Here is a 14,319-nt window from a genome sequence, read left to right as displayed (position 1 = left end):
AGCTGAAGTGAATCATCTTCCTCACTAGATGGTGTTGTGTCTAGTAAAGCTGTTTCTTTCTTTTATAATAACACTGAGTTCTCCCGCCACTGTTTTTTTTTTTTTTTTTTTTTTTTCATGTTGCTTCTTAGTCAGCTCTTCAGTTTTCGTTTTTTTGCCAGTTTGAAATAAAGAGTGCTTCAAGTTTTTCAGGTAGATCTAACAGAAGTTTTCAGGAACATGCATTACAGAACTACCATTCTACCAGTTATAATTATTACAAAATTATTTGTTATATAATTTACATAATCAATATATTACCCTGTTATAGTAGTGGCTAAAAGGCTCTGTAGGGTGTTTATAGCTGAGTACACCTGCTGTAACATCTGCAAACCAAATGTAACCCTGGTTAAATAAAGGAAATCAAGTTTAATTTATTCACAATTTATTAACATCTAATTTCCCTAATAAAGATTGAAAAGTGACGTGTAAAAGCGATTTAAGTAAAACGGTTGAAGTTTTAAGTTATTATTAGTTGATTTGTGATTGACCAATGAGAGCGCTCCGTCATCACACGCCTGCGTAACGAAGAGAGAGAGAGCTGAGCATAGAGGAGAGAAGACGTGAGTTGAAAAGTATAGTTAAGTATAGTAAGTTAAAAGTATATAGTTAAAAGAAAAGTAGAAAATCTTAATTTGATTCATTTCATGCCGTGCAGTGTATGGAGAAGCTGAGTAAATGTTGTTGAGTCACATTTTACTCCAGGCTTATAGTGAATCGCGTGGGTATTCCTCTTTCACCGACGCCATTGCTGGCCATGCGTGCCTGTGAGACGCGCCTGGGTGAAAGCAAAAGAGATTATTATATAGAGGGAAATGATTAATATAGGATTAAAAGTTATTGTGAAAAAAAAAAATATTGCTATGTTCTATTGTTTAATTTTACTATTTCATTCTAAATTATTATAAGTGTGGTCATAGTGAACCGCGTGGTTATTCCTCCATTTCAGTTCACCGGCGCCATTATTGGTCACATGCGCCTGTGTGAGAAAGACGAATAGGATTGTTCTAGAGGTAAATTAGTGTAATATATCATTTCTTGAAAACATTATATTTGTATGTTTAATTGATTATTTTGATTGTTTCGATCTTTGATGTGAAATTATTTCTGAAATCACTAAATGAATGCTCTGGTCTGTGATCAGGCCAGGTTTTTTCTTTTCTTTTCTCTTTCTCTTTCTTCTTCTTCTTCTTCTTCTTCTTTGTATTTCTATTTTTTCCTTGGTTCTACGGATTGTGATCTTCTGCGATATCCTGTGAAATTTCACGTTTGATGCCGAGCCACCCGAATCTGCTACAGCGAAAGGACAACAATTCATAAAGAAGAGGACAATATCCTTTCTTTCATTCTCCAGTCTTGCTTTGTTAAGAAAGACAATTCCTATTAGAGACTATTAAGTTCCCTTTCGAGATTGACTGACAAATACAGGGACTGATAGGAAACTGATCCGTGCTTTGAAGAGCATTGAACACTCTTGATGGTGTATGGTTACTCATAGCCATAAATTTGATTGACATCTTGAGGTCCTTGTTCAATTAAACAATTGATATTTTGAGAAGTGTTTTAAAAAAAAAAGAAACCACTCCTTTATTCATTATTTTTTGTTTATTTTATTTTATTTTATTTTATTTTATTTCCTTTTGTCATTGCATTTACCGGTCTGTAAAAAATGTTTGGGGGGATAAAAGAAGAGTGCACTCAAGGGGAGGTTTTCATGCTTGAACTTTGTGTATTATTGCCTGATATTGTAATTAACCTGTTTATTATTTTCACTGGAAATCAAATTACATACCAGTTCGCATCTAACTTGTGTTGTCTGTTGTTTCTCACCACAACCCGCTACCTCCTTTACGAATTTTAAAATCTTATGATAAATCTATTTGCACCAACAGCAATTCATTTAATTAATAAATAGTTAAATTCTTTAGACACTTGTTACACAAACCTCTCTCTCTCCTTCCTTCTGTACTCCTCGAGCAGTTCTGGGTTGCTGTATAATTTTTTTCCTGAACTTTGTCAACCTGGCCTTTGCTAAAACCTTTTTTTCTCACTTGCTGACTGTCTATAATGAAACAATAAAGCAAAATATCAACAGTTAGTTAATATTTAAATTAATAGGCTAATAAATTAATAAGGTATATTTAAAAGTAGTTCACAATGATTCAATTCTAAAACAGAAGTTAAATCTACTGCAACAGAAACAGAAGTTATCTCTACTGCAACTGGCCTTAAAGGTACAATATGTAAGATTTTTGTAATAAAATATAAAAAAATCACTTGCACAGTGTGAATAGCTTGAGAGCAAATCTCTTAACTCCATTGGACACTTCAACTGTCTGAGAATCCTCGTAACTCCACCTCTTCTTCACTCCGCGGCATTTTGTCTCCTCAAGATTGAAAGTCGCAATGATTAAGAAATCCTTGTCGAGCAACACGTAAAGCAAGCCTTAACTCTGATTTTATCTGTGTTAAACTATGATATCAGTTAGTGATGTATTTTAAATGTCAACTTATTATTAGGCTTATTATTACTAGGCTTATTATATGTGTGCAATGAAGTTTTAAAATGTATCTAATATAATACTGAATTAAATCTTTTGGATACCAGCATTAAATTGTTTTTATTATTATTTTACTGACTCGAAGTTGGCACTGTGCATGTAAAATACCCCAAGTAGCAGGTTTTATTTATGGGAGAAAAGGGCTGTCTACTGGCGCCAAGTAAGCCTATCTTTGGATCTGTTTTTTAGACAATAACGAGTGAAAATAGTTAGGTTAGATACATTTGAATAGGCTTGTTTTGTTCATATTCAATAGCTGTAATGCTTCGGTGCAGAAGGAAGCCCATGAGCCACGAAGGTAAATTTGCGTGCAGATTTGGCTAATTTCCGCCTAGTAGTCAGCTCATCGATTTTTGTTCTGCTTCACTTATAGCTCTTAAACCTTTAAAATGGAGTTTAGGAAGATGTATGTAACCACAGTCGTTAGCTTTGGTTAAAGGTACAATATGCAACTTTTTTTGGCCGCTAGAGGGCGCTACATTCCAAACAACAACAAGGGCGTAGTTTGATGACGATGTGTAGGATCGTGGAATGATGGGAACTGTCGTTTTCAAATCCACCATGTATATTGAGTCAGACAGGAATCGAAAAATCATTCATGGATGAGGTAAAGTTCTATTTTTATAAATGTTGCGTTTAATGACATGCTTTTGTTTCATTCAAATGAATTAACCGCAAGAAAAGTAAGGTTTAATTCTAAATTGGTTATCATAGATGTTACTGTATTTGTTGAATTCATTGTTGTGATAACGCTGCGCAGTTTTACGTGTTCTAAACAATTGTTGTAAAAGTACATTCTAACATACCCACATCATTTGCCAAAATACTGATTAATCTTTATGTATAACACATGCTATATTTATTTACATGGCTATAAACACCAGACGTGCTAAACAATATCAATAAACTAAACACAAACCTAAAGCAATAATACTTTCCTTACATAAACATAACTATTACCGAATGCTACATTTGAAATATATAAAATTAAGCATGCTGAATTGCAACTTCTATGTGACTTAGGATTATGCACTCCACATAACTATGTAAAAGTGAAATTATACATTATATACATTTTCAAGTTTATTTTTATGTATATCTATGTATTGTCAGCTGCCATGTCATATCTGTTTGTACAATTATTTATATTTGCTTATTTGTTATGTTGCAGGAAGACACAGATATATCCTCATTGGATGTATCCATGTCAAATACTGATGAGACTTGGAGTCCTCCCCAGAGCAGCTGCCATGAAGCATCACATGGAAGAACAAAAGGTGGGGACAGAGGAAAAAGAAAAGGGATGGGAAGAGCTTACAGAGTGGAAGAAAAAAACGAGAGCTGTTGAACTCAGCAGTGTAACAAGAGGAAGAACAGCAAGTAGACGTAGAAGGTCTACAGGGGGAAGACAGGCAGCAAGAGGAAGAGGAAACACTGCATCATCTGGACTGTGTGAAGAGGACAGATTGAGGGTGTCTAGGCTGCAAGAGGACAGGATGTTGATGACACAGGTGAGTATGGACATACTTCAAGTATCCAAAATAGTTTCAGCGTTTGGCATTAACTTTTGTAATGTGCAATTTCAGAATCTTATAGGAAATATGAACGTGGCTGAAGCTCAAGGACTCTTGCTTAGAGTCATGAATAGAGAACCAGGCCTCATCTTTGATGTCCTCCAACCACCTGCTCATCAAGAGGAACAACAATTACAGGATGTACCTCGATGGTGTTCTTGTACAAGATGCATTGAAATGCCATCTGATATTGAAAAAAAATGTTGTGGCATGACAGACAGCACATGTGTAAGCATGTTGCCCCACATGTCGTTATACATATTGGATGCGCAGGTATTGCGCTTGTCACGCCGTTTAAGAAATGACATTTATGCCATTCATGACACACAGGAGCCTGGGGATGACAACCGGGAATACCGCTATGCTGCTTACAGAAATTTTGTCTTGTGGCAGTGTGGTTCACTTGGGGCGGGAAACCGCATTGTCATCCCTAGCTGTTGTGTGCGCAGAGTACGTGAGAAATTCCCTGACCCAAATGGGCAGTACACTGGATTCATCGCTGCTGTGTTGTAGAAACATGCTGCTTAGTCATGTTCTCCTATAAACGGGTATTTATGTTTAAAGGACTTGTTTATTTATTTTTTTGTTATTTATTTATTCAATGTTACATTGTAATTTTTATTTATATGTTGTCTTACCTGTTTGGTAAAAAATTGGTTTGCCACTCTACAATTTAAAATGTATTACAAATATAAAGAATGTTATTCTTTATTTGCTGCCTTCTTGATAAGAACCTGTTTAGAAGAGTGATAGTGTAAATAAAACAATTGTTTTTGTTTTTTTGTAAGATTTATTTATAACAACAAATAAAAATAAATTGTGTGAAATGATTTACAATTTATTTACATATTTGATAACTTTTCTAAGGTGTAATAGTTACAAACATTTTTAGGTATATGCATCAAGTTTCAGTATAAAATTAAACTACAAAAATAGTTTGGCTGACTCAGTTGAAGGTAGACTTCTGAACTTGGGGGTTCAGATTGCTGAGGTTTTAGCTCAGTGCTCGTCTCTTGACTCTGCTAGTGTAGAGCTTGCAATTAGATTTGAAATTAGATGAAAAGTAATAAGTGCAATTTATAAATGAAGCCTAACATTGCACTGATCGATAACACTAGTAAATAAAATAGAGAGTTATCATACAATCTGTCCTAACTTACGATAAATAACTTCTATTTTAAATGTATATATAGATTTGCATAAATTATCCCAAGACAGACATCTTAGCTAAGAATCTTTGCTGTACATACCTATGCCTCTACTGACATGTGACTCCAGTATGCTGTCAATCGAAGAAGGTTGGACACTTGGAAGGAGGCCTAGTGTCCTGGGGTCCTCAGGCCTTGGAACCCTACGAACCCCACATCAGCCTGGAGTCTTGTGCGCACAATTTCCGCTTGCAGATCAGGAATGTAACTGTAGTCTTTTGCCACCTTCAAGGCATATACAGTCCATCTACCAGTTTTCTTCTGGAACTGTCTGCGAAAGCTGTAATGAAAAATAATTTGTATTTTAGACAAAAATTCACATTCGAAGGACGAAATATCAAGTTCTACAGAAAGTTCTGAGTGATTGAAAATATATTTTTAAATCTTACATCTTTTGGCCATTGTTGTTGAGCATTGGCGGTCGATTTCTATGGTGGTTATAATCCAGGGCTGCGAGGAGAGTTCTTGCCTCGTAGACCAGTGGTGAGAAGCTGAACCGCTTGCTGACGTACATCAACAAGTGATTGTGGAATGATTCCAGCTCACAGGTTGATCTGGAGAAATAAATTAGCCTATGTTCATATTTCGAGTAGTATTCAAAACATTGATCACAGTGATGACTACTGGTGACTAATTCCATTTTGAAACAGACATGAAGGTGCTTCCATAAGTTACCTGAAAGGTAGATATCGGTGGACATTTCTGAGCCACCTCTTTTTTAGAACTATCGCTTCCAGTGCCTTGTGAGCTTTGGAACCACTCTCCAGCCATTGCTTGTCTTGTATTTCTGGCAGGCTACCGTGCAGGCAGTGACCAAGATACCATTCGTGCTCATTTGTAACGTGGTGCAGCACACTGCTCCATAGTTTCTAAAATACAAATCTTGTAATCAGACTATACAGTCAAAGAACAAACAAAGCCTAGATATTGTCGGTATTGTAATGTGTTTTATAATGAGTATGCTGTGCACAAATAGAATCTTATCCTAAAACACTGAATCTCACTGCACATAGAAGCATTGTACTTGATGCATGCAAGTTTGCTACATGGAAATGTTGTTGTATTTAGTCACAGGAAGAGATGACTACTGGGAGATATATTACTTACAATGAACTGCTGTACCGTGTCTGCCTTCTTACAACAGAACCAGAAGTGATTCACAATGTGCTTGACCCAGTGCAGCAGGATCTTTTGTCCAGATTGCTGTGCCTCCTAAGTATGCATATAACAGATGTGGTTCAATACATTTTAGAATAAAAACATTTTTATAACAAATCTGCAAAAAGATATAGGTTCAAGTATTTTATAAAAATTAAAAAAGTAAACATACTGCAGTAATCATCTTGGCTAAATTCTTTGCTCCATGCCATATGTCCCATGAGTGCACAACTCCAGTGTCCTTATATCGCCCAGTTGTTTGATCTTGTAATGAAAAACAAAACAACAGACTATTCATACACACTTGCTGAATATCAAATTTATATTTTCCTTGTACATAATATGGCAAGAACTACCAACTTACTCATAATAGATGCGATTTGTGCATGAGCATCGGTGCATATTTCTGAAATCCGCACTTCGCTAAGAAGCTTGTCCATTGTGGTTACAAAAGCCTCTTTCTCCATTATGACAGAATTACGGCTGGTCTGCCTTTTATCGATAGTGACAACAGAGATGATTTCCTTAGAATCATTCTCCATTGCTGTGTACGAGCAATACTGGGCACAGTATCCGGGGCTATCCATTCGTCTATCTGCTGTGTAGTGCACAATAAATCGATAAATGAGATTTGATTTCATATTCCAGAAAAATACACACAAAAAAAAAATTAAACAAGAGGCTGAAGAATGATATAAATGTAATAATAGTTTAAAAAATGTTTAAAATATTACGCATAACACTTTTCAGCACATAGAATGACATGTAGGTATTGCATAGATTTTAAAAAAATGCCATAGAACATACCTAATACAACTACACCATCCTTACTCTTCATACGTTGAATTGCAGCACATCTTTTGTCCTCCCACATGTCCTTTATTGCTCCTAAGCAGTAAGTATCCTGGATATTAAAAAAAAGTGTTCTTTCCTACAAAGCCCATGTTCATGTAATTACACAGGTGTGCCACTTTGTAGTAGTTATTTCCCGAGAGCAGAATGTTAGTGGCCATCATGAAGTCTCCTGCTTGCATTCCAAATTTCAGTGTAGGCTGCGAATTCCAAGTCCACACTTTGTGCCCATTTGAACATATCTATAAGATAAAATACACAGGATTGTTTGCAATGCATACAAACAACGAATTTTCAAAATGTATTTGCATTGAATTAAAATGTATATGGATTACAATTAAAAACTACTTTTAAAGTCTTGTTTGGAATTTGAAACTGTGTATTCAGCTATACATAATATACTATACATAGTTCCCACAGGCCAATTAATGTCACGTGACCTCCCAGGAGACGCCATCTTTGAGGGCATAAGCTGCTGTGTTTACAAGGTTTTACAAGCAAATTTCGAAGATTTCTTCCTATTTATAATGTTACGAAAATCATGAAGAGACAAAGTGACAGAGATTATAAAGACACTCTATTAACACAAGACAGCGAGAGGTACAATGCGAAAATTTCAGTCATAAATGGTATTGATCCGTATGCGCTAAACTGAGCACTGATTTTGCAGCTTTGGCTCAGATACTGTATTATCCATGTGTACCATTATCTGGTATTGGCTAGGAGTTTTAACACATGTAAGCAATTCCGAGCCTGGAAATATGTGCATGAATATGAATATACACGGTATGAAAATAAATAAAACTCGCGTGCAAATTAATGTAACAGTTAATGCGGAACTACTTTATACGCGGGTTCTTTAGGGACATAATCTGAGATTGCAAGGCTGGAATGTGTGTGTGTGCGTCAGTCTGTGTCTGTGTGTGTGAGTGAGAGAGAGAGTCGCGGGCGCGATCGAACAGTGGAAACAATGTTGTTTTTGTATGTTTTTAATACCTCATCATTTTGTACATACAGGACATCATTCAAACTGCGAAGTGTTAACTTATATTTGTGTACACTCGCAATAAAAAACAACAAATTCTTGCGTGTTTTGAGGGAGTTTCTTTCCTGTTTATCCTCGCCAGCCATAACCTCCATCGTTGTTCTGACAAAAGCTTTGTCTTGTCACATTCATGAAGTCTAATGACGGGTATACTGTAAAATCCAAATTTAACTGAATCTCCGGCACAATTTGAACATCCATTGACCCAGCAGGAGATGACCATTTTCACTTTTTATCACAAAATTAACTCGTTTCAGCTTCTTCGTCTAATGTTCTGCCCACAGCATGGCGCCGGGTCGGCAAATGCCCGTATGTTGTGACGTCATGTGGGAACTATGTATACACCATTGAAAATGTATCTTGAACACCTGCCAATTCAAATAATTACACTTGTGTGTGTAGGTTCACTAAGCTGAATAGAGACTTTGAGACTATGATATACATCTTTTTTATAACGAAAACAACATGTTTTGCGTGAAATGCACCTATTAAAATATATTTTTTTTCCTAAGTTCATAAGTTCGTATGCTAATATACAGAATTATTGTTATGCATTTATTTTATTACCCATTGGATGACACATGCTGTTCCCCTTGAAGTCAGGTGGACTTCAAAAGGTGGTGAAGCCTGGCAGGTTTTACAATTCACCACTTGTAGCTGTAGAAGTTTGACCAACTGTTTCAACTGTGCTTCATATACAATAGATGCCCGTTGTCCAATTATGTCCTCCTCACACATGACTTTGTTGCTAGCATCAGATTTAAGGATATGATCTTCATGTAGGGGTATCACTTCATCTTCTTGTGTTAGATGGACAGTCTCTTCGAGATCAATTACTTTAAGCTCCTCGATTTTTCAAAAGTCATTAGTTCCTTCACCCGTTCTGTAAATACATATATGAATATTTACAACATTGTATTATTAGCATGTACAAGAAAAATAGTCTTTTCTATACTTTCATTTTAAGAAAAAAAAAAAAAAAATTGTAAAGAAGCCTGGAAGCCAAAAATGTTTATATTATAACAGTTACAGTAGGTCCATCAATTGATATTATTTTGTTTTACCTATATCTGTATTAAAAAACATGATTCATGCAGACAAACCTAAGACAGATAGAGGGGACATAATCCTCATCAGAAGTGCTGTCCTCACTGTCTATTTCCCATGATGTATCATCTGGGTGTTTAAAATCTATTCTGCAAAATACATAATAGTAGTATTGGTAGTGGTAGAAGTATTACTAAAAATAATAACTAAGTACAGTATACAGAGAATTACACAAACAGGAGTAGACAGCAAACAGGATTTTGTAACAATGCATTACACCACTTACACTGTGTTCTGAAGATCATTGGCATCTTCGCTCACAGTAATGGTGGACTCATCATGGAAGCTCATCTTTGAAAAACTGAACCACAACAAAAAAAGAAAAACATGTAGGTTTGTAATGGCGGTATGCATAACAATTGATTGGTTTTGCCACACTGCAATTTGTGGCTTGTGATGCCCGCCTATATGATAAAATAATTTTTATCAACACATCTTTGTATAACAACACATGTAATAGTCACCTTTCATGTAATAGCTGTTCATCGCTTTCTGTCATAGAAAGGTGTTCGACTCCAGGCTCCAGAAAACACTGATCTCTGTGAAGCATATTTGATAAATTTATCCAATGTAATTCTATTCATAAACTCTGATAAATTATATAAAACAAATTTTCCAATGCCTACCTATCTGATGGTGAGTCACTGGACGAAGCTATGGTGGAGAGGGTTAGAAGAGGCATTCCAGGTCTCTTGTGAGGAGTTGACATGGCTGGTCCTCCTTTTTGGTAACTTAATAAAAAATATATATATATATTTTTTTTTTTTACATTTGACACATCATTTCATGTCGTGAAAAGTATTTCACCAAAGATACAGTTTGACAATATTACAGCCAACAGTTCATAACATGCCTAGAAGTATTCGCAGTGAATATGACCTCACGATTTTTCACATCATATGCATAGACAACAAGACATTCTAACAATAAGATTAACATCGTCGTCTGTAAGCAATTTTTTTGTCAGTAAAGGAGTCAAAACAATTACTCACCTGTCAATTAAAACACATGCAAGATCGGCGTCTCTTTCTAGTTGAAGTTTGTCACGAAGTTCTCTCCATTTAGGAAATGCCACACCGATGTTTATCCTGGTTTTATTTCTCTTCTTGTCCCAACTTCTTCTTGGGTCGTTTGGTTGACCCGTACGTTGACGCTTACGTTTATGAGGCTTGTCTTTGTCGACAGAACCAGCTGCAATTGATAAAGAATAATTGTGCTCCATAACGACTGCACGAAACAGGCTAACGTTTGTTGCTCGATAGACGCTACAACTACAACTTCCGCATTTGTCAAGGACTCCACGCAGTACGAGCGGAAACCGAGGGTAACGCGGATATGACGCAATTGACTGGCGACTCCCAGCTCCCCCCTGCTCTAACGCCCCGTTTCCTTGGTTAAAATCGCAATTTTCTCACGATTTAAAAATAGTTGGAAACATTTGGAATATTGTAAGTAAACAACTTAACAAAATATATAACGCTGGCCTTGTGATTTTGTGATATTTTAATGCAAAAATCTTACACATTGTACCTTTAACTATTGAAGCCTTTTCCCTTGTCAAAAGGCTCAACGCGACCGCCGACTTTGCGTGCAGATTAATTTCCGCCTATTTTAGACAGCCTAGTATTTTGGTATTGCATCACTCATATCTCTTAAACATTTAAAATGGAGTTTAGGAAGATGTATGTTGCCACAATCATTAGCTTTGATTAGCTCTTAAAGCCTTGTCTCTTGTCAAAAGGCTCAACATGACCGCAGACTTTGATGAACACTGCCGGCAGCAGCGACGTCTGTGTCCATACCATTCTTATCAATGACAGCGTAACCTCGTATCTCCCTAGCCTGGAAATCCAGACCATAAATCTAAAAGATTAATGGTCTGGCGTCGACTAATGAAAATCGCCCAGCTCGAGGGGTGGCACCAAGCATGCATTTGAAAATCTCACTGCACGCAATTGGATAACACTATGACCAATCACAACAATAAACCCCATACGCTTAGCTACCAGCGGAGCTAACTGGTAGATTAGACTCTTACCGTATCCAGTCGGCAAAAAACGTCCTTCTTGCAAAGGAACGATTCGAGCGGCATCTTCTGTTCCTGTTTTAGATAAAAAGCCAAGTCTAACTCATTCATTGTAGAGACCAAAGCCGTTTCAAACAACTGGTATTCATCCATAGCCATCTTGCAATGTTTACTAATGACTTCGACGTCACAGCGCTGTCGTCATCTGTTTAGCTCGCCTCTGGCCCGCCTATATCAGATAACCCGATGTGATTGGTGCAGCTCAGATCGAGGGGCATATTTAATGAGCATCATTACTCGACACCAGAGTAACTCGCTGAGCAAATTCAACTTGTGCTCTCGCGAGAACTCTGGATTACCAGGGTAGTATCTCCCTGCTCAAGTCATAAATCTCGTATCTCTGATTAAACATGATTTTGGGGAAATGTTGTGTTAATGTTGGTATACAACAGTATATGATAGCAATATAAGGTATAATACCAACTTTAACGATACAATGTTTAATAACTCAAGAAAATATGCAGTTTTTTTAATTTCCTGAAAAATAATGGTTTTGGAGATACGAGGATTCCACCTGACAGCGACGATATCCCAAAAGTTCCCAAAGATGTTTAATATCAGAGAAATTCCAATTTTAAATAATGGCTCATCCCGGTTCGCTTGTCTCCTGTCAATGACGTAATATCCGCGTTAGCCCCTCTTTGTCGCTTGACACCGTAGAGCAGTGGTTCCCAAACCTGTCCTGAAGGACCCCCAACACTGCACGTTTTCTTTGTCTCCCTAATCAAACACACCTGATTCAACTCATCAGCTCATTAACCCATGTGATAATGAGCTGATGAGTTGAATCAAGTGTGTTTGATTAGGGAGACAAAGAAAACGTGCAGTGTTGGGGTGCCTTCAGGACAGGTTTGGGAACCACTGCTGTAGAGGGTCGTCCGATAGATTTGAATGCAAATCCCTCATCTTTGGATTTTGACGAAAGGGGGTTAGCCATCCAGTGGTTTGCCTGCGCTGGAAAGTATGGTTTCAGGCGACTGATTTTATGCTGCAAATGTGTATTTTGCAGTAACGTGCGGCGCATAGACTTGACAATCATTGGTGCGCTGACCATACATTTTCGTGGGGCAGGAACCCTTGTCTGAATCGGTACCACGACTTCCCTCTCTCTCTCTCTCTCTCTCTCTCTCTCTCTCTCTCTCTCTCTCTCTCTATATATATATATATGGCCAAAAATGGCTGTAAAAAATAAATCTGCATTGTTTATCCTTTTGTTCTTTCATTCAAAAAATTCGCAAAAATCTAACCTTTCATTGAAGTAAAAGAATTGAAAGTGGGGGTAAATCACATTATAAAATAAATGTTTTTCTCCAAAACACGCTGGCCATAATTGTTGGCACCCTGTTATTAAATACTTTTTGCAACCTCCTTTTGCCAAGATAACAGATCTGAGATTTCTTCTATAATGCCTGATGAGTTAGGAGAATAACTGACAAGAGATCAGAGACCATTCCTCCATACAGAATCTCTCCAGATCCTTCAGATTCACAAGTTCATGTTGGTGCTTCTTCTCTTCAGTTCAGCCCACTCATTTTCTATAGTGTTCAGTTTAGGGGACTGGGACGGTCATGGCAGAAGCTTCATTTTGTGCTCAGTTACCTATTTTTGTGTTGATTTTGATGTTTGTTTTGGACCGTTGTCCTGATGGAAGATCCAACCACAGCCCATTATAAGATTTCTAGCAGAGGCAGTCAGGTTTTGATTTTTTATCTGTTGGTATTTGCTAGAATCCATAATACCATGTATCTGAACAAGATGTCCAGGACCTCCAGTAAAAAAATATGCCCACAACATTAAAGATCCAGCAGTATATTTAACCATAGGCATGGGGTACTTTTTATCCCTGTTTGCACCAAACCCATCAGGTGGGTTTTCTGCCAAAAATCCCTTTTTTTTGTTTCATCTGACCATAGAATCCGGTCCCTTTTGAAGTTCCAGTCATGTCTGACAACTGAATATGCTGGAGTTTATTTTTGGAGGAGCAAGGAGGATTTTTCTTGAAACCCTCTCAGTCACTGCTCAACGGATCTGGAGTTTGTGACTGTTAAATGCAGGCCCATATATCTTCCCCGGGAGTTTACTGTTGTCATAGTAACTGCCGTGTATATTCCACCGGATGCCAATGCTAACTCAGCTCTTGGACATTTACATAACACCATTAGCAGGCAACAGAGCATGTATCCTGAGGCTGTTCACATCATAGCGGGGGACTTTAACCATGCTGATTTAAAAATGGTACTTCCTAAATTCCATCAGCACATAAGGTGTGCTACTAGAGGAATAAATACACTGGATAAGGCCTATTCTAACATCAAACAAGGGTTCAGGGTTAAAACACTTCCACACCTGGGCCAGTCTGACCATATTTCCCTGCTTTTAATTCCGGCATACACCCCACTCAGGAAAAGTGCTCTTACCACATCTAAGACTGTTAAAATATGGCCTGAAGGTGCCTCTCATCAGCTGCAGGACTGTTTTGAGAGAACGAACTGGGACATTTTTGAGCATTAGGACCTGGAGGAATACACAACAAATGTATTGTGCTATATTAAACACTGCCTGGACACTGTCACTGTGGACAAGTGTACCCGCGTATATCCTAACCAGAAACCCTGGATGACGAAAGAAGTCTGGTGTCTGCTCAAGGACAGAAACACTGCTTTCAGGTCGGGTGATGGGACACAATACA

The sequence above is a fragment of the Abramis brama genome (assembly GCF_963993115.1).
Source record: "Abramis brama genome assembly, chromosome: 4".
NCBI lineage: Eukaryota > Metazoa > Chordata > Actinopteri > Cypriniformes > Leuciscidae > Abramis > Abramis brama.
Note: the sequence above shows the minus strand (reverse complement) of the source record.